Source organism: Pan paniscus, chromosome 2, assembly GCF_029289425.2.
Source record: "Pan paniscus chromosome 2, NHGRI_mPanPan1-v2.0_pri, whole genome shotgun sequence".
NCBI lineage: Eukaryota > Metazoa > Chordata > Mammalia > Primates > Hominidae > Pan > Pan paniscus.
The window spans coordinates 112607424-112627353 of record NC_085926.1 but is presented as its reverse complement, the minus strand read 5'-3'; the positions used below and the strand labels follow the sequence as shown (position 1 = coordinate 112627353).

At 37.2% G+C, this 19930-nt stretch overlaps 1 protein-coding gene across 47 annotated transcripts in view; it reads left to right on the top strand.

The window, feature by feature from the left end:
• ZBTB20 (zinc finger and BTB domain containing 20) overlaps nucleotides 1–19930 on the top strand; it is an 830234-nt gene that overhangs the window by 502038 nt on the left and 308266 nt on the right. For 2 of the 47 annotated variants that reach the window (XM_063602535.1, XM_063602543.1), the window contains exons 1-2: nucleotides 17423–17921; nucleotides 18555–18682. The exons of 43 other annotated variants lie outside the window; for them this stretch is intronic. The gene's annotated coding sequence lies outside the window, so the exon portion shown is untranslated. Of the gene's footprint in view, nucleotides 1–17422; nucleotides 17922–18554; nucleotides 18683–19930 lie in introns of those variants that run through there. 2 more of the 47 variants (XM_055110300.3, XM_055110302.3) reach the window with 1 other exon arrangement.

Genomic DNA, 19930 nt, shown 5'->3' with positions numbered 1-19930 from the left:
GACTGGGCCATATTCACTTTTTTTCCTGGGAATTCATTTATCGGTTGAATTTTAAATCTGGAAGGTTGAACCAAATGAGTCTTAGAACCCAAGGTCACCGAGTTGTAGAGCTATTATGAATTAACTTAAAACGTTTTCAGAAAATTGCAAGCTTGATTAGCTTGCTATGGCTAAATATTTAAAACTTCGGTTTGCAGGCTTCCAGGCTTTTTCTGATCTCAACTAGACATCGACAGTCAGGAAAAGTGCTCGTTTTGTGGTACTGTAACTACTGCCATTCTCCTAGACAAAACTTCAGAATATCAGTATGCTCTATTTCTCACAAATGAAATTCTCACACTACCACCTACAGCCCCACTCCAACAAAATTTTCCTTTTTTCACCCTGAGCAATTTGTTCATTCCTAGATTGCCAATATCAGTTAAGTGTTGATCATATTCTAGAACATCAAAGTAATTAACAATAAGGTGTGAATGAGGTTTACAGGTTCACAAGGCAAATTTGCATTTTAAAAGAGGGGCTTGTTAAACACAAATGAAGTTCTAATAGACAGAATGTGTGAAAGATATTTTTTCTCCAAGAGATTGGAGAAGATTTCTAATGCTCTTTTTCAGCCCTGAGATATTAAGGATGTTGGGAATCCTTTCCCCTCTTTAGTCTCTTGCCAGCCACTCCTCTTTTTACCCTACCACCTTTGCAAGTAGAGTATATTTAAAATAAAGGATCATCAGTGAGACAAAGAATTAGTTGATAGAACCTTGTGCATACCTGAAAATCTTGAGGCCTCAAACTAGGTACTACAGACTTAATTCTCAGAATAGTCAATTTAAACAAACAAAAATGGCATGCATAACAGGATTAGCCCTTTCTACCTGGTTAATTTGGAGGGAAAATTTATGAGAACATTTTCTATAATTACTTCGAAGTTTTAAAGAAATGTCTTTTAAACAATGAAAAACAGTGAGAGTCTTTTTTTAAAAAATAAAATTATTTGATTACATTCATATAAATAAAAAACTAAAGACATCCTCCATATACTTTTTGATGTCAGGTAGACTAAGAGAATTAAATCGGAACACCATTTTTTTTCTAGTCAAATTAAGATTTCAGAAAAGAAATAGGAAAATATCAGCAAAAAGAAAGAGGAACATGTCTATAGAGATCTAGGATTCTCTTTTTTAAAATTTAGCTAGTAAAAACAAGTAAAATAAAATAAAATCTACCTAGTAATTAGAAAATCTTTCTGCCTTACAAACTAGTCTTTCTACTCCAGCCACTTTTCCCCTCAAGTTTCCCCTTCCTTCCATGGAAAAATTATCTATATAAGAAACCCTATTTTATATCTATATAAGAAAAATTATCTGTATAAGTGGTATATATGATACTACTAACAAAACTGTTCACAATACTTTTGTACTTTAAATTTCAGCCTTTTAGTCTTTGGCCTTGGTGTACAAGATCTATAGTCTTTCTTTTCTAGATCTTTGCAGGCCATCAATGTCCATGTAGAGATGTCACCCAGAAATATCATGGATCTGTGTCAAAGGTGATTACAGTGAAGGACCCTTGCTACAACATGCTTGGCCAAATTTTTCTACAGTCTGTAAAAGTGTCATAGAAGTTGAAAGGGAAAAGCTATCATTATTTATAAAGAGAAATAATAGTAACTGTTAATAACTTACAGCTTTTCACAGCATATGTAGTTCTTTCCCTTCTGGTTTTTAAAATGTTTTTAAACATATTTTAGAAAGGGTTAATAATAATGTTCACAGAAATTATTTAAATTTACACACCGAGTAAATAGTAGAATTAGAATTCAAACCTAAGCTTCAAAGAACTTTATTTCAGATATTGTACTTCTTTCTCCACCACAAATCTTAAGGGCATACGTGCTTGCTTGTATAAAATAAGGCTAAAAAAAATGACCTAAAATTAGAAATCCTAAATAATTCATAGAAATTTTTGTTGTCATCTTAAAATAAACTTTTTCTGATTAAAGCTCTGAGATTAAATTAATAATGTTTTAGTTTATCTCTTTCTCTTTATAGAAGTTGGCCAATAGAGTCTACTTTAATTTGTCCTAAATAGAATGATTATCACTGTAAATGGTGTCATGAATAACATTTTTAAAGCTTATATACAGGGTAACCCCATATTTTATCATCCAAACTAGGACACTTTTGAAAGTGAAAATGAACACTACTAATAATTGTGACTGGGCCATTGGAACTGAAACTGGAAACTCTCCTGAGTAGACTGAGAGGCATGGTTATCCATAATTCTGAGTCTGAGAATGATGCTGTTTTGAATGAAAAAGTCCAGCAGAATGAAAATCCTTGTATGTTACCTATAACTTGCCTTCATTCCACAGTTCCCTTGAATTTGGTTCTTAAGCGCTATAAGCATTTTTGAATGATTCAGTCTCACACTCCACCCAAGAGATAGCAGAATGCTGGTGCATTCATTCAAGACCAAATTAGAAGGAAGAGTGCCACCTGCTGAGAATCATTCACCCCGCCCTGTCCCTACAGTTTTTGGATAGCTTGGTAGTTGGGAGCTTCCATGCAAATTTAGACTATTCACAGCCCAAACTGTTGGACCAAAAGACATGATCTATGCAATATCCCCCAGTAAACCTGAGTCAACCTTCATAGAGGTCTAAGTGATAAGTATTAAACCAACATTTGAAATGTCAAATGGGAAAACCCATTTGGCAGTTAAATTATTTTTATAACTGACCAAAATATGTTGTAAAATGAAAGCCTCAAGTTAGTAATTGATAAAAAAAAATTAAACTACTAAAAAATAGATGTTTGTATATCAAAGCTAAATTTGACAGTATTAGGACTGTAATTAATCTTAGAATATCTTCATAATGGGCAAAAAAATAAATATTCTTTTGAAAACAGATACTATTTATGAGAACCTATTGCTATGTGCCATCCATGTGTCTTGCTATCTTCCAAGTCTGCCTATGAAATGCTCCATTGAAAGGTGACCCAAAAGTGTTACATGTGTAAACAGACTAACACTATCAGAAAATGATAGAGACAGAGAGGGAGAGAGATATGAACTAGTATTGCTAACTATTGCTAAATTATTGCCAACTATTGCTAAATTATTTGGAAATTCTTCATATAAGATTACTTATCATCCACCTAACTTAAAAAGCATTTTCCCAGTTATTATAAAGTTCAAATTAATTTGATTTGTTCCTAAAAAAATGTCAGTTTGCTTACAATTTAAACTTTCATTTAAGGTAGAAAGTTTCCCTTCTGAGCAACAAGTTGCGGGCTGGAAGTGGTAAAAAAAATCTCTAGGAGAGAAAAAAAAAAAAACTAATGAAATTTTGTTGTGGACTAGTTCACAAAGAAATACAAGATTCGTTACATAATGCAGCCCTTTGTTTGTGGAGCCTCTGACAGAATCCTGCAGTTTTAGCTCGAGCTGAAAGCTGCCACCAAAGTCCTCCCTAACTCCAGACAGCTCTGAGTCTTTTTCCCCACCTCCTGCCATAATTACTCTGGCTTCTGATTAAATCACACCTTATGTTTAAGGTCACTAACCTAAAACGACCCAAAGCTACTCATTTCTCTTCTCAACAGTTCCCCACTACTTACTTGTAATATTTGGAAGCCTTGAAAATAGCTTCTGTCCCAACTTATGTAGTCTTTTCTCCAAAAGCAAATGCGATAATAGTTTCCTAAGTCATGGGTTCAAACCTCAGGTGAAAGATTTTAGAAATAATGAGCATGCTAAGGAGCCTGTAGCATTGGGGTGAATCACAGTCATACAACCTAAAGGACAGAGAAAAAGTCTTATTGCTAGTGGTATTTGACAAACGCTGATTCCTCACTTAGGTTTCAGTAGAACTGCATGGTATTGTCTTCATATTTAATAGAAGACTTGTTTATATCATCTCTCCTTTAAAACATTTATCATTTGGGGGCTTATTCTACTGTCTGATTTCTTAAAATATGTTGCTATTAATTTTGGAAAATATTTAAAAATTTGCTTTTATTGTATATAATAATTGAGCTACATTGTAATAAATTCTTGTCATATAATTTTTTATTATAGAATCAAATTTTCCTTTTTTGACCTGGTTTCATCCTCTTTTCTGATACTAATCCAAATTCCCCCCTTCTTTTCTGTGTGAGAATTTCATTACATATAAAAGTCTAGCATATTTAATCAAGATGTGAAGCAAATGAATGTTTATTAAGTGCCAAGAATGTGACCAATGTCTGTTATCTAGTTAGGAAGAACAGTTTGGTGAATTCAAATTATGAATGTTACTATTATTACTTTGGTTAGAAATGTGTTCAGCAGCAGGTAGCAAATCCTGACTTAAGTGGCTTAAACAAATAGAGATTCAGTTTTCTCACCTAACAGGAAGTCCAGAAGTTGAGAGGTAGGAAATTCCTGGTATATGATAAAGTCTGTGCTGACATCTCTGGGATTCTTTTTGTCTTTGTTTCATGCTTGTCACTTTATGATCACAAAATAGCTGCCACAACTCCAAGCATCATGTCTATGTTCAAAGAGGGAAGGAGGAGGAAACAGAAGGATTGCCTTTTACCTTCCTCTTTGTAACGGAAAAAAAAAGCTTTCTCAGAAACTTGCCTCTCAAGTGGATTGCCACATAGATCTTATTGGCTCTAATTGAATCCCTAGGCCACCCTTCTTTGCTAGAGAAGCAAGCAAATTAGAGAATACACTTGTCATAATTGGCTTATAAATTTCAAAACTCATCATCCAGCACTGAGCACATTGACACTCTGCACAAAATAGAGGTCTGCGGCTAGGAAGAATGAGGGAATGAAGTTTGGTTAGGGAATAGTGTCCACTTCCACTGTAATAGTGGGGGGAAAAGGAAACAGTGTGGGCTATAAAAAGTAAAAATTAATTTATGGAAGAAGCAGAACATAAGCTGGACTATAAGATAATTAAAGGAATTCAATCAATAAAATAATGATAGGATACTCTAATTATAGAAAGAATAAAAGCTTAAAAGCAGGAACACATGTTATATATTGTAAGTGGCCACTGTATTGTGAATTCCTTTATTCTTTGAAGATAGGAAATAAGTCTTATTTGTATTTTATTCCTACTGTCTCACACATAGAAGATGTTTATTGAATCATAGTAAGTACATGAATAATATTCTAATCCAGAAGTCTAGGCATAATTTAAGAAATCATGGAGATGATAGAACAGAAAATTTAAAATTAGGTCTCCTGTGGAAATACCAAAATAAAGGGAAACACTGACATAGTCTGCATACACCACAGAACACTTGTTAGGAAGTATGGAACCTAGGATGCCTAAGCAAGATAGAGCAAGTAATGGAGGCTGAAATACTAAGTTAATAATTTGAATTTGATCTGTGAAACCCCAATTATGTTTCTAGAATCATGTTTTTTTAATACACAAACAATAATCTTTAACAAGCTATACAGCCATTTAAGGCATAAAGCCTACTGCTGTCTCTTGCTCACGTTTTCTCCATGTTCAGTTCTCTGTGATCTCCAGGAAAGCTTTGGAAAAATAAAAAGTAGTGTATTGGAGATCTCTACTTCATAATAATAGTTTACAATTATTCAGTTTTTGTTCTACTCCGGTCAAGAGGATTCCAATCAAAAGGATCCTAATCAAGGGGATTATTATATCATTTTAATGAATTAATCACTTTCTTGTTACATAATGACCTTCTCTCTGTCTCTTGTGACAATTTTTGGCTGAAAGTCTATTTTGTATGGTATAAGAATAGCCACTCTTACTAGCTTTTGGTTATCAATTGCTTGGAATATATTTTTCCCACCTTTTACTTTGAGTCTATGTTTGTCCCTAAAGCTAAAGTGTGTTGTTGTTGTTGTTTTTTGTTGTTGTTGCTGCTGCTGTTTTAACAGCATATGGATAGTCTTCTTCTTAATCTCGTCAGCCAGTTTGTATCTGTTGATTGGGGAAGCTAATCCATTTACACTTAATTATTAATAGGTGAGAACTTATTACTGCCATTTTTAAATTATTGTCTGGTTGTTTTGTAGTTCCTTTGTCCCTCTGTTGCTGTCTTTTTTTGTGATTTGATTATCTTTTGTAGCAATATGCTTTGATTCCTTTCTCTTTATGTTTTATATATCTACTACAGGTGTTTTTCTTGTATTTACCATGAGGCTTCCATAAAACAACTTATAATAATCTATTTTAAGCTGATAGCAACTTAAATTTGATCACATACAAAATCTCTACTATTTTACTTCTCCTATATACACACTTCATGTTATTGGTGTCACAATTTACGTCTTTTTATACTGTGTATCCATTAACAAATCATGTTATTACTTTTATAGTTTTGTCTTTTAATGTTTATACCAGAGTTGAAAGTGATTTACACACTATCATTAGAGTACTAGAGGTCTCTAGTATTTGACTATATACTTGACTTTATTGGCAAGTTTTATACTTTCATCTTTTCATGCTGCTAATCAACATCCTTTCATTTCAGCTTAAAGAACTTTCTGTAGCATTTCATGCAAAGCAGGTACAGTGATGGTGAACACCCCTCAGCATGTTTGTCTAGGAAAGTCTTTACCTCTTCTTTATTATTGAAGGATGGCTTTTCTGAGTATAGCGTTCCTGGTTGACAGGTTGTTGTTGTTTTTTGATCTTCAGTACTTTGAATATGTCATCTTACTCTCTCTTTGCCTGTGAGGATTCTGCTGAGAAATTTGCTGACAGTCTTATGGGGACTCCTTTGAATGTGATGAGTTGCTTCGCTCTTGTTTCTCTCAAAATTCTGTCTTTGACTTTTGACAATTGGATTATAATGGGTCTTGGTGTAGATCTTTGGAGTTCTTTGGACTTCATGAATCTGGATGTTGATTTCTCTCCCCTGATTTGGGAAGTTCCTTACCATTATTTCTTTAAATAGGCTTTCTACCTCTTTCCCTCTCTTCTCCCCAGAATTCCCTAATGTGTTTATTAATTCACTTGTTGGAGTCCCATAAGTCACTTAGGCTTTCCTCACTTTTCGTCCTTGTTTTTTCTTTGTGCTCCTGACTACATAATTTCAAATGATCTGTCTTTATGTTCACTGTTTCTTTCTTCTGCTTGATTAGGTCTGCTTTTGAACTCCTCTAGTGAATCTTTCAGTTCAATTTTTGTATTCTCCAGCTTCAGTAATTCTATTGGGTTCTTTTTAATAGTCTCTATCTCTTTATTTAACTTCTCATTTTGTTCTTGTATCTTTTTCCTAATTTTATTTAGCTATCTCTCAGTGTTCTCTTGTAACTCACTGGGCTTCTTTAAGACATTTATTTTGCATTCTTTGTCAGTTAATTCAGGGATCTCTGTTTCTTTCAGGATGGTTATTGGAGATGACTCTTTGTGTTCCTTGTAGATTTTCTTTGTGATCTGTATATTTGAAGTAGCAGCTACCTTTCCCAGTCTTTATAGACGAGTTTTGATGAGTAGAGACCTTTACCAGTTCATGGTGCTTAATATGAGACAAGATAGAGACATACACCTTGGGGAGCACAATCTAAGACTGGGGGCAAGGCCCTTTACACTTCTTTCCTTGCCTTCTCAAGGAAAAGGCTTGGTTCTATGTTTTTTTCTTATTATACAGAGCAGTGCTAGCTGCAAAGGGATGCCTGCTCCTTTTATTTTTTGCTAACTATCCCTCAGAACCAAGTTCTAATGGTCGTACAAGGCTCAGTACAAGGTGAAATGGAAACTGGCTTCACAGAGGGAACTCTGAAATGCTGAGAATAAGGCCCCCTTCATTCCCTTTCCTACATCATCTAAGAATAACCTCAGTTCTGCCCCATTCCAAATCTTGCAAGGCAGCTCTAACTGTAAGGAGTTGCCCTCCTCATTTCTTTGCTCCTACGCATCCCTGGGAACGAAGTTCTACAGGTGCGTCAGTACACAGTACAAGGCAATATAGGAACTGACCCAACAGAGGGTTCTCTGAGAGGCCAGAGGCCAGGAAGCCAGATGCACACTCCAATCTCACTTTCTGTGGCACAGGAGAAATCATGAGCTGAAGCAGTCCTCTCAGTGTTGAGCTAAGCCAGTCTGGGGGAAGTACTGATATGACATTCTAACATGAAATTGCACTTTTTCCCCATGCAAATGCAACTGCTTTTAGTTTGGGATCCTCTAGGGTGGCTCTATTTCTTAGCTACAATCTGAATATATTTTCAAGGTATTTTGGTTCCAACATTGTTTTATCAGTATTTCTGTGGAAGAATGAGAGGTAGAGTTTTCCACTCTGCCATCTTGCTGACTTCACCCCTATTATTTGTTAAGACATTAATTTTACTTGAAAAAAATATGCCATTTGGACTGGCTGATAGACAAAGTATTAAGATATGCACCCCTCAGTAACTTGGCATTTCTAACATGCCTATGGGTCTATAGCTATTTAATTATGTTTACTTGTTACTTTAGGCTTCAGCCTTCTTGATTAGGTTAGGATACATCGGATTATTTGAGCTGAATAGTGCTTCTTATTTTGACAGAAGAATGTCTATTTTGTTTTAATTCAGTGATATATTTTCAGTGGCAGATCTTTAAAATAACTCCTCTAAAACTTGTAATATTTTTAGTATTGGACTTAGTTAAGTTACTTATCTGGGCCTCAGTTGTATCATCTGCAAAATGAGGCAACAGGATTTAACATGGTCTCTAGTTAATTCGAGCTCTAAAATTGTGCGATCTCATTTGTCATTTCAATTCAACATATGTTAACGAATGGAATACTTACATAATGTAAATCAATGAGGTAGAACTTGGGTGGATACAGAGATGAATGTGATTCCTTCATGCAAATAGCTTATAATTTGATGCCTTCAAAACTGAGATGTGTATTCCCCAACACATCCTAGTTCCTTATGTTTGACATGTCATTTATAAATAAGGGTATATTATTTATTTTTGAAGTGGAAGAAATTTATTCCTTTGTTACTATTTTTCATCTCTAGATTTGGAGAAACAAAAATGTGGCCTAAACTATCATTTTAATAATATTGTGCATTTGTATTTCCTCTTCATTGCAAAGCATTTACAAGATTCTGTAATCATTTTCTTATCCATCCCTAAAGTAGCCCAGTGCAAGTAGAAAAGGACAGTTATTCCCCTTTTAGTGATTAGAAAACTGGACCCTGATTTTTCTGGAGTTATATAATATGCCACCGAATGAGAACAGGTAAAAATCCAGGAACTCTCATTTCAAGACTGCCCAGCCAGGTTCCTTTGTATGTTACAGTTTCTTTTAGTAAGTTCTGCAGAGCCTGATTCCTAAATCATCTTTCAAACCAAATTCTTTCTTATTCCCTATCCAAACAGCAGCATAGCCATTGATGATTTCAGATAGATCAACAGGAAAAAAAAATTGTAGTGAAAGAGTAGAATGTATGCAGCAAGAAATGTGCTGTGCAAGCTGTGATACAGTGTACAATGTTTCAGTCTTTAGCTGGAATTAAAATTAGAAGTTGAAAAAACTTGGGGACTCCTCCATCAATCTAATCTAGAAACATTTGACTGTAGGCCCAGCAGCCCACAATGAAACCTGCCCTTTTGCTAGGTGAGAACATCATTCTGAACATGCCACCTTGGAAACTTTGCATCAGTTCTTGGTATCACTAGAATTTTCCTATCCTGCTTTTGAGAAGAGTCAGTGTGAGAACAAATATACTTCTTTTTACAAATCTTGAAAGTAGATCCTTAGAAATAGGTGATTACATTTCCTTCATAACCTAAATCTTTCTATGTAGTAAAAAAGTCATATTCATGTTTGGTCTCATAGTTTCCTTAGTCAAAAAATTTGCATCTAAAAGCCTAGGAAAATGTTTGGCCTGCACAGTTGAATGTTTAAACAGGTGCGCACTGCACTGGTCTGGCTGAAGAAAGGTAGTCTCCTCCACTTGGAAACCCTGACATTAAGAGAATGATTCTTGTGCCAGCTTTCAGGAAAGCTTGTGAAGGAAAAGTTCAGGTGATTCTTAAGTCTTATTACCTGATTATCAGCCCATGTGCCTCCCTTCTGTATTCTCATGAAGAAATTGATTTAATAGATTGAAGATATTATTAAATACATTCTGCATTAATATTATATGTCCTCTTTGAATCCAAGTGGCAATACAATAGAATTTCATTTTATAAATAACACCTTTCAAGCGAACACCACAGGGCACAGTACAAAAGAATCAAAATAGAACACAAATGCTGTAATCAAATGCAGACCCCAGGAAGGCTGATTAAAAAGGCATGTTGCTACTAAGAACAGCCGACAGGGTAAGTATAGTGGGTCATAGCAGAAAAGCCAGCAGAACAGAAGGGCAAACTAAAATAAAATGGACTTGCCTGCCTGAATCACACGGACTTATGACACTCCTTTGTCTTCATCTCTTTTTGAACTCAGGAATTGCAGGGGAGAGGGGGGTGTGTATGTGTGTTGGAGGAGAGAACTAAACATAGGGTCATTAAATTTATCCTCAGTACTCACGCATAGCACAAACAAAAGGAAATCATAAGGATAACCACCTGCAGCTGGCAGAGATGCCTACAGTGTGATTGTGAGACAACCCAACATGGCTTGCTTTGCTGGATACCACTGGCTTTAAGAAAACACAACTGTGAGGTAACAAGTAGACCCCTTCCATAATAGTGAGAACAGATAGTGCTGATGACCAGGCATAGGTAAAAACGGATGAATGGTGAGAAAGATGTTCTGTGGTCTGACCTCAGTATAGTCTACTCTCTTCAGGACTCTCCTCACCCAATTAGCTTTTCTGCTCTCAGCCTCTCACAACCACACTCCTTGCTAATGTCAGGTGTTTGTGGTTTTAAACCCTACCTGTAATTATACAGCAAAAGCACCTGTTCCCTTCTTAAGGGAATTAGGCAAAAGTAGGGGAGGTATTTTGGAATATACTCTCTCCCCATATGTAAAACTAGTTCTAACAATGATCACAGTATCATAGTTTACCAAATTGGTCATTTATTGATGCTTCTCTATTTAATATTAAGAGTAGAACAATATAGGACCAGAATCATAAGAAAAAATTTCTAAATATGTATTTTTCTGAAAAACAGTAACCTATATTTTGCTGGGCACGTGGCTCATGCCTGTAATCCCAGCACTTTGGGAGGCCGAGGCAGGCGGATCACGAGGTCAGGAGTTCAAGACCAGCCTGACCAATATGGTGAAACCCCGTCTCTACTAAAAATTCAAAAATTAGCTGGGTGTGGTGGCACATGCCTGTAATCCCAGCTACTCAAGAGGCTGAGGCAGGAGAATTGCTTGAACCCGGAAGGCGGAGCTTGCAGTGAGCCAAGATTGCACCACTGCACTCCAGCCTGGGCAACAGAGCAAGACGCCATCTCCAAAAAAAAAAAATAAATAAAAAATAACCTATTTAAGAGCCACCCCACCCCTCCACAAAAATGTCATAGAAGAAGCAAATATGAGTTCTAGAGTTAATTAAAAAGAAAAGGAAAGAGAAAGGAAAAATGATAATCGAGGCAATTTTTACCTCTCTCAAAGCTTTTGGTTGTTTGTAATGACTCTCCTGAATACCCACTTAGTTGAGATTCTGGTGTGAGATCACTGTTGCATACATTTAGATCAATAGCTTAGTACTTCTGTATATTTTTTTCTTAAGTAAATTATAAACATGTAATTAAAATGTATGTGGGCAGCACTTGGGGGAAAAGGTTATGTACATATACTAGTACTGTCACTTTAAAATATTCTATTATAGGTATTTATCTACTGGCCTCTTATTTTTCTTAATTCTGACAGCATTTGCTTAACTATGCAAAGGGAGTTGGTTTATTAGTAAATGTGAACAGTAGTGCAATCAGTTGAAAATACTGGATTATAATCTCTAATGTGAGTTATTTCATGAAGTGTGTGAGCAAATAATAATATCTGTGCCAGTTACCAATGTATTACCTCCCATTGCCTCCTTCCAAATGTAGTTCTCCTTGGCTGCTCTGCAAAAAATGTATCTGGATTCTTTAAATATTTTTTCTTTGCTAGCTGGTTTGAGGGTGCTTTGTCAGTAGAGAAGGTAGGGAGACGTTGCAGAAAGAAGAAATTTTCCTTCCTGGTTGTCATGCACTACTTTGGCAGCCTCCTGCAATGTGCACGGTTTCTCCAGAGCCTGGCTTCTACAACGTAAGCAACCTTTACAGCATGTAGCTCCTGCAGCAAATGCAGCTAACCTGGTACCCAGCAGCTGAAGCACAGGTAGCTTCTCCAGTACGTGGCAGGTAGCAGCTACCCCTAGCACCCACCATACACACACACGTACACACACATGTGTACACACACATTGGGCAATTTATAGCAGAGTGCCTCAGATGAGATACATCCCTGTAAATAGCTTTCATTAGCACCCTAGAGTGCAGGTGCTACTGATGCAGCTCCCCAGCAACTTCTCTGCCATCCAGTGAGTTATGGCTGTGTGTTGTCCAACAAGGTCTGGATCCTGGTCCAGGGGTCCAGGAGATTTTTGTCTTGAGTCCTACAATGTCTAGATCTCAGTCCAGGGATGGAGGAGACTCTTCCTTGGATATGCTGTCCTAGCCCTGCAAATAATGGCTGTTCCTTACATTTGTTATTCTTCTATTCTTTTTTATTTTTTAAGACAAGGTCTCGCTTTGTCACCCAGGCTGGAATGCAGTGGCATGAACACAGCTCACTGCAGCCTCAACCTCCTGGAATCAAGCGATCCTCTCACCTCAGCCCCACAAGTAGCTGGGACTGCAGGCACACACCATCATGCTCGACTAATATTTTGTAGAAACGGCATTTCACCATTTTGCCCAAACTAGTCTTCAGCTCATAGGCTGAAGACCCACCTCGGACCTAAGTGCTGGGATTACAGGCATGAGCCCCTGCGCCTGGCCCATGTTATTCTTATATTCTTTAAAGTATTCTTTACTTCTTACTAGCTACTCTTATTACTTTAATCCCGTTATTATTAATAATTTAAACTAACTTTCTATTCAAATTGCTATATGGTCTCTGTATCCAAACAGGCCCTGACTGACACATACCCAAAGAATATTAAAATAATCTATATTCTTTGGGAGTAGGAGAAGATAAATATGATAAGTCATCTTTTTATAGAACAGATTAGTATTGGTACAGTGTGCCTTATCTAGGGCTGGCTATTAGATGGACAAAAAGTTTTGAGAATTTGCTGCTGCACTGAAAAGTGCTACAATAATAATAATATGGTGCTATATATTAGTCTAACTGTACATACAGTTTAAATATCAAATTTTTAAATATTTTACATGATTTTGCTGAGACTTGTTAAAAATGTAAGCTATAGTGAAGCAAACAACAAAGGCTGGACTAAAAAATAATTTGTTGACCCTGAAAAGATGTTGCAAAATAATAATTCTATAATGTGAATTTGTAGATTATTAATGCTAGGATAATGATAGCCATCATTTATTGAGAACTGAGAAAATCCTCAGCACTTTATATTAATTTATTGGATCCTCATATTAATTAATAGAAGTAGATATTATTATCATCCCTATTTTACAAATGGGAAAAGAAAGACTTGGTAAGGTTAAGGAACTGGCCTGAGGTGATATACATAATAAATTTCAGAGCCAAAATTTGAATCTAGATCTGCCTATGAGCCCTGAATCTTAACCACCGCCCACTGCTTCCAGAATACTGACACTGAAGCAAATGGCAAGTCATTTGTGAAAACAAACCCAGGATACTTGTTTTTGTTGGTTTTCATCAAAGATCCAGAAAAAGAAACTCTGAAGTATCCCTAGAATGTATAGCACACCCTGAGATATTTCTGAGATAGCTAACCTATTACTTTTTTTTTAACAAAACATGGACAAACTGGATGAACATAGTGATCAAATTCCCAGAACCAAAGTGTTAACAGTGTATCACAACCTAGCAGCCTTTATTCAGAGCTGAATTGAAGGCAGATGAAATATTAACAGCAGTTCTAGCAGCATAAAATGAAATATGAGATCCTGTATCAGAAATTATTAGTAACCTGTTAAAAGAAATGCTGAAAAATGGCAGTTACCAAATTAAAACTGGGAAACAGAGCCCAAATGGGAAATTTCAAAAAGTTTGGAGGAAAATAAATGACAGATTGTCCTCTTGGCTCTTATTAGTATGCCATCCTAAATCCTACTTGGCAATGGGTGGTGGAGGTGAAATAAGAACTGCATTGCTGCCAGTGCTGGTCCTCAGATTTGTAGTCCTAAGTGTCTGTGATGGTGTCTGGGATTGATTGGAAAAGTAGTTAGAAGTTGGTAGCATTTTAGCTTTATCTAAGTTAAAGAGTGTGGAGACTCTTATTATGAAAGGCTTTCTCTCATTTGTGAATTGGCCCCTTTGCTCCACTTTTGGATGGCTGGCTTCCTCCATGCCCTGCTACACTAAATATTCTACATGGGAAAGCTATTTTCCTTAAACGCCTTCAAATTTAAAGCATCTATTTGTATATGTTGGTGTTTATGACTCAAAATATCTAGCATCAAATAAAAAAAGAGAGAGATTACAAATACAAAATACCAACTAGTAAATGAAGGACATATTTTTCCATTAGTAACTGAGAGCATAGAGATTACTATGAGCGGAGTTGTTGAGCAGTTGATGCCAAAGGGAGAAAAAAAAGGAAATGAGCTATAGAACCATAGAATCTTAGTGTTGGCAGAGACTATGGAGTTTATGCAGTCCTACCCTATCATTTTTCAATGAAGAGACTGAGACATGGGGAGTTAAGGGACTTGACTTGCCCAAGACACATAGTTGTTTACTGACAGTCAGGCCAAAAACATTTCCCAACTCCCAGCCCGGAACTCTACAGTTCAGCATGCTACTGCCGTCCTCTACTGAAAATTAACACTAACTCAGCCTGGAACATAGAAGAATTCAGCATCTGTGGGGAGTGAAAGAAAAGATGAATTTAGAGCTGGAAATCAATCTGGGAAAAGAAAAGAGGAAACGGATGATTTGTCATTGTGACTTGTTGGTCAAGGTTGTATAAGATATTTTGTGTCAGTTACTCCCCTGTGCATTCCTACAAAATACAATGGAATTATTTTGTTATAATTCCCCAGGGTTTATATTTATATGTACAGGTTTTATTTGCTTGGTGAATTCACCATGTACAAGTCATCTCCAGGTGTAGATTGGTTTGTGGATGGCATTGCTATTGAACCTTGTCATTTACATGGGTCTGACTTTCCTTCTCTAACAGTAAAGTATGCTCCAGGGGAATCTTCTTCATGGGATACTCCTAACTGAGGGTCAGAAGTAGGCTTAAGATGTAAGAATTATCTTCTATTAACCCTTGTATTCTGATAATCTCATGGAAAACTTGGGCCATATGTGGGACTTTTAATCAGGCTAATGAATTAGGTAAAATAATTTTCTTTATTTGGAAGCACAGAGTAATTTGAAGTAAACCAGTAGCAAATAAGATACAATAAAAATGTCCCAATAGGATCCCCTGTGAAATAGCATTCTAGCAGTATAGATCTTCTAGTTTAGTCAAATATTTTTCAGAACAGAGCAACCAGAAATGAGAGAATCAGATAATATGATGAAAACTACAGATGGAATGCTTTGCATGAAAAGTGATTATATACAAGAGAGGGCTTAGGAGTGGGTAGGAGTAGAGTTGGAAAAGAGTGGGTAACTGAAATAAGAGAAGATAATGCTTGACCAGGTCTAGTAAAATATTCCCTGCCACAACCACTATTCCATGAAGAGATTGAGCCAAGAGGCCTGAATAAACTAACCTTAAGTTCAGAGTTGCCATTATTGTGGGAGGCATCAGGGAGAGCACATCCGGATTTGTGTTACACAGTAATCACTGCTGGGTGTCAGCATTCATCAGCCAGATGGTCAGACCCACAATTAATCAATTAGGCTGCGATGATCAACTGGACTACGTTTTCCCCTTTGGTAAAAAGCCCTCATCATGCGGTTAAGGCCAATAACACTTTTATCCTGTTGCTTTTGGAGAAGCTTCTAAAAATTCCTCTTTTCTTTTTTGGGCCTCTAGTTACTGGACAACTGTTAGGCTCCAAGTTGCTTTGACAACATAGATACCCAAATTCAAGGATTTCACATAATAGATTTTCAACATCCTGTGTCTTCAAGTATAATGTTTAACATACCCAGACAGAAATAATCTTTTTAAAGCAGCAGTGTAAGCAGTGTTACTCAACTGATTTTACTAGAGTCTTCATATTGATTCCTCTCAATCCAGTGGAACAACACTGGAGGGGGATTCTTTCACTGGATACTTATAAAGATGATATGATATGATAATCAAATAATATGAATAATAAGCAATTTACTGAATGTTCACCATGTGACAGGTACTGCTGAGATAAGGGTTAATGAACATTGATTCAGTGCTTACAATGATTCCATGAGGATGATAATATTATTTCCATTTCAAAGAGAGAGAAACTGAGGCTAGAAAGCTCATTTGCCCAAGATTAAACAGTTAGTAAATATGTGTTCAGATGACTTAATACCCTCTGAAATGAAAGCTGAAAGTTTATTTTACATTTTCTTACCCATATACATCTGTGCATCTCTGAGGGACAACATTTAGGAATATGTGGTGGGTCCTCATTACTCCTCTTAAAAGGACTTTAAAGAAATATTTTACTCGTGTTCCCGAAGTCTGTTGCTCTCCTTCTGTTTTCCATGCTGTTTTATTCTACATCATGTGACTTGAGATTGCTTTCTTCCTTCTTTATGGCCATTACTACCATTTCCTGATAGTTATCAGTCTCCACCTGGCATCTTCATCTAGATATGGTTTCTCTAAGTCTGTTCAGATACCAAGACTTTTTTTTATCAGTTGACTTATAGAGCAATCTGCCTCCTCTGAAACAAAATGTCTATCACTAATTTTTTTATGTTGAACCTTGTTTTTCTATCTATTTTATTTTCCCTCTCCCCTTGCTATATTACAGTACTACTGCAGAGGGAGAAGTGTTTGAAGTCCTGTTAGTGGGAGCATCACTTCTTGATGGTGGTCTAATGAAGGTCTATGTTGGCCCCATTGAGTAGAAATATGGTCACAGAGTCATAGTTCCCCTATGTTTTATCATTAACTGGTAACTCTCTTTTCTCTAAGCTCTTCTCTACCCCCACCCAAGCTCAACTTAAAGAGTACTCCTCTTTAACCATTTCATACAGGCTATATACAGACACTATTAACCCAAATGTACACCTTTGAGATATCAGACTCATATTATTTTATGAAATATGAGGCTTTTCTTGCTATTTAACTGCAGTGCCTTGCATTTTATTTGTTTTGCTACTTACTGAATTGGGAAAACAGTACCAAAATACTAGGATAGTATATAGGAAGTCACCATTTCTTAATTCAAGTTTGGGAGCATGGGGAAGAAAAGACATTTCAGAAACCTTAATGAGCATCTTTTATCCTCCAGGCCTCTACCAGTGCCCTCTTTTTCTGACTGTGGTACTCTGTTTTGTCCTTGCTATGTTTGGTAGGCAGCTTTTTTTTTTCTCTTGATGCTTCTTTTTTTACAGTCCTACAATCTTCACCCCAGAGCTGATGAGGCGCTTTCATTTTGACCTGCAGTATTTCTGTGTATTGCAGAACAGAGCCCTGCCATCTAGACTGCCTTTCTGCTTCATTTTGCTCCTGACCTAAACCCCCCTGCTATTCCAGGCCTGGCCTCTCATGACCAGAGACTGCTGACTCATCCTGGCCTGTGCCAAGCTGTGCAGTCGCTTAGTGATGTGGACAGGAGTCGAAGGACTAGAATGAGATCACTGAACTCATTTCACTTGTTGCTTACGGTACAGTCCAGCATGAGCTGGAAATGTAGGAACCTCAGCCTCCCGAGCAGAAAGAGTAAGTAGATAAAACACACCGCATCACCAAGTCCTCAACAAGCAGTAGTCGGGTGGTGGGTGGGGGCTCGCTCTATCATGGCCGTGGCTAGGGCATTCTGGTTCATCAGGAGTTTTCCTTTGTCCTCTCTTCTTCCTCTTCTCCACAGTCGTACCCTTCCCCCCTTCCCTGAACTTCCCTTCTGAAAATGTCTGGATGGTACAGCAGTGATCTGGGAAGAAATGAAATTTGGCTAATAAGCAGCCTCTGCACAAAATTCTGGAACAGTGACACTGTTGAAATTGCTTAGTTTAGTTTGTCTACTGGGAACTCACATGAACTTCCCAACAGAATTCAAGGGGATGAAATCTTTTTTGTTCTGTTTTGTTCTCCTTTCCTTTTTGATTCTCTTTTTCTTTCTGTTTTGAGGGAGGTAGTTTCAGGAGACATGGCTGCATTCTGGTGTGGTGTAAAGTTTTCCGTCGGGAGACAATAATGTACATTCCTCTGGCAGGACGGGATGGGTTTTTTTTTTTTTTGTTTCTCTTACTGTTGTTTATTTATAAGACATTTCCTCCCAGTTAGTGGAAGTTAGATCGTAAGAGGCTCCAGTGATTTTCCTTCCACCTCCCCTCCCTAATTTCTGTGCTTCAGCACTCTGGAACACTGTGAACTCGACAAACTAATCAGAGCAGGGAGCTTAACAGCCAGGCCTGGACACCCTCAAGAGACTGTGTGCTGATTCTCAGTCGTCACTCCTTGGATCAGGAACCATAGTCCTGGTGAGTGGTGAGGTTCCAGAATTTGATGTGTCAAGGATTTTATTCTTGGTGTCTCTAAGGCAAGCAGGAAATAAAGGGTGTTTTTAAAACAAACAAACAAAAAATACAATTAAAGAAATACTACCAAACAGTCAAATGGAATGATGAAGATTTTTAGCGGGCACAACTGAGAGCACTCTACGGACAATGGCAGAGCCTTGAGGCTATGCTCAGGAGCAGCCTGTAGGCATAGGTTTCATACTGCCACCGATGGATGTCAGCCTTGACATGCCTAGCAAACATGCTTGTGGGGGGAGGAAGATAGGTGAGTGGGGGCAGGGAGGTAGTATTCAGGGAGGTAGTTGGGGGAAGTGAAAGTGGAATTAATTGTTCATTTGGAGTTTCACTCCACCAGCTTTCCATGCATTTCTGTTCTGAGTATTTACATTATGCTCACAGTACTTACATGCCTAGCTAAGCAGGAGAGAATATCTATAGTGGATGTAGAGCAAACATTCTTGCTAATACTGTTCTAAAGATCACTTTGCTAACAACTGGTTGCTTTTAAATGTTAGGGAACCTCCCCACACCCGACCTTTGGAAAATATGATTTGTCACACCCTCTTCTTTATTCTTCTGCATTCATAGTATCAAGCAGAAGAATGCAATGAGAATCCTTATTTGGTTCCCAGGAAATTTATCATCCTGCCACAGGAAAACTAAATGACTGTCCTCACAGTATTAAACCCAAATATAGTATTGTCCTCAATATAAGGGACACTGATTGAATGTGCTCTGGGAAGTTGTCGAAGGAATGGAGTGGGGATGGTTGCATCCTGTCTGATGCGAGACTGGCAGAGGAGTCCACGGACCAGCTTTCGTAGCCAAAATGTGCCTTCCACATCCTTCTTAATAACTCATACTCTCCCTAAAAGTAGAATTCCTGTTGGAATGTGTTTTTATCCTGTTACCATCAGGTCCCTGCCTAGTTTCTTTTCTAGAGGTATTCCATCTTACTGGGTTTTCTCATCTTCTTTCTATTTCAAGAATCTGGCATGTTCATTAAGCATGGAAAAAACAAAAGACGAAACAAAAACCAAAAAAACATGGTGGCCATAAAAGCATTCGATTGTGTGGCAGCATCTGAAGTGAATTGCTTTTTGGAAAGAGGGGGAGTCTTTGATGTCGCCAATATGGTTCTCATAGGCTGAAACTTCCAGGAATCACAACCCAGCCTAAGGGGCACTTACTCGATGTTCTTAAATTTTA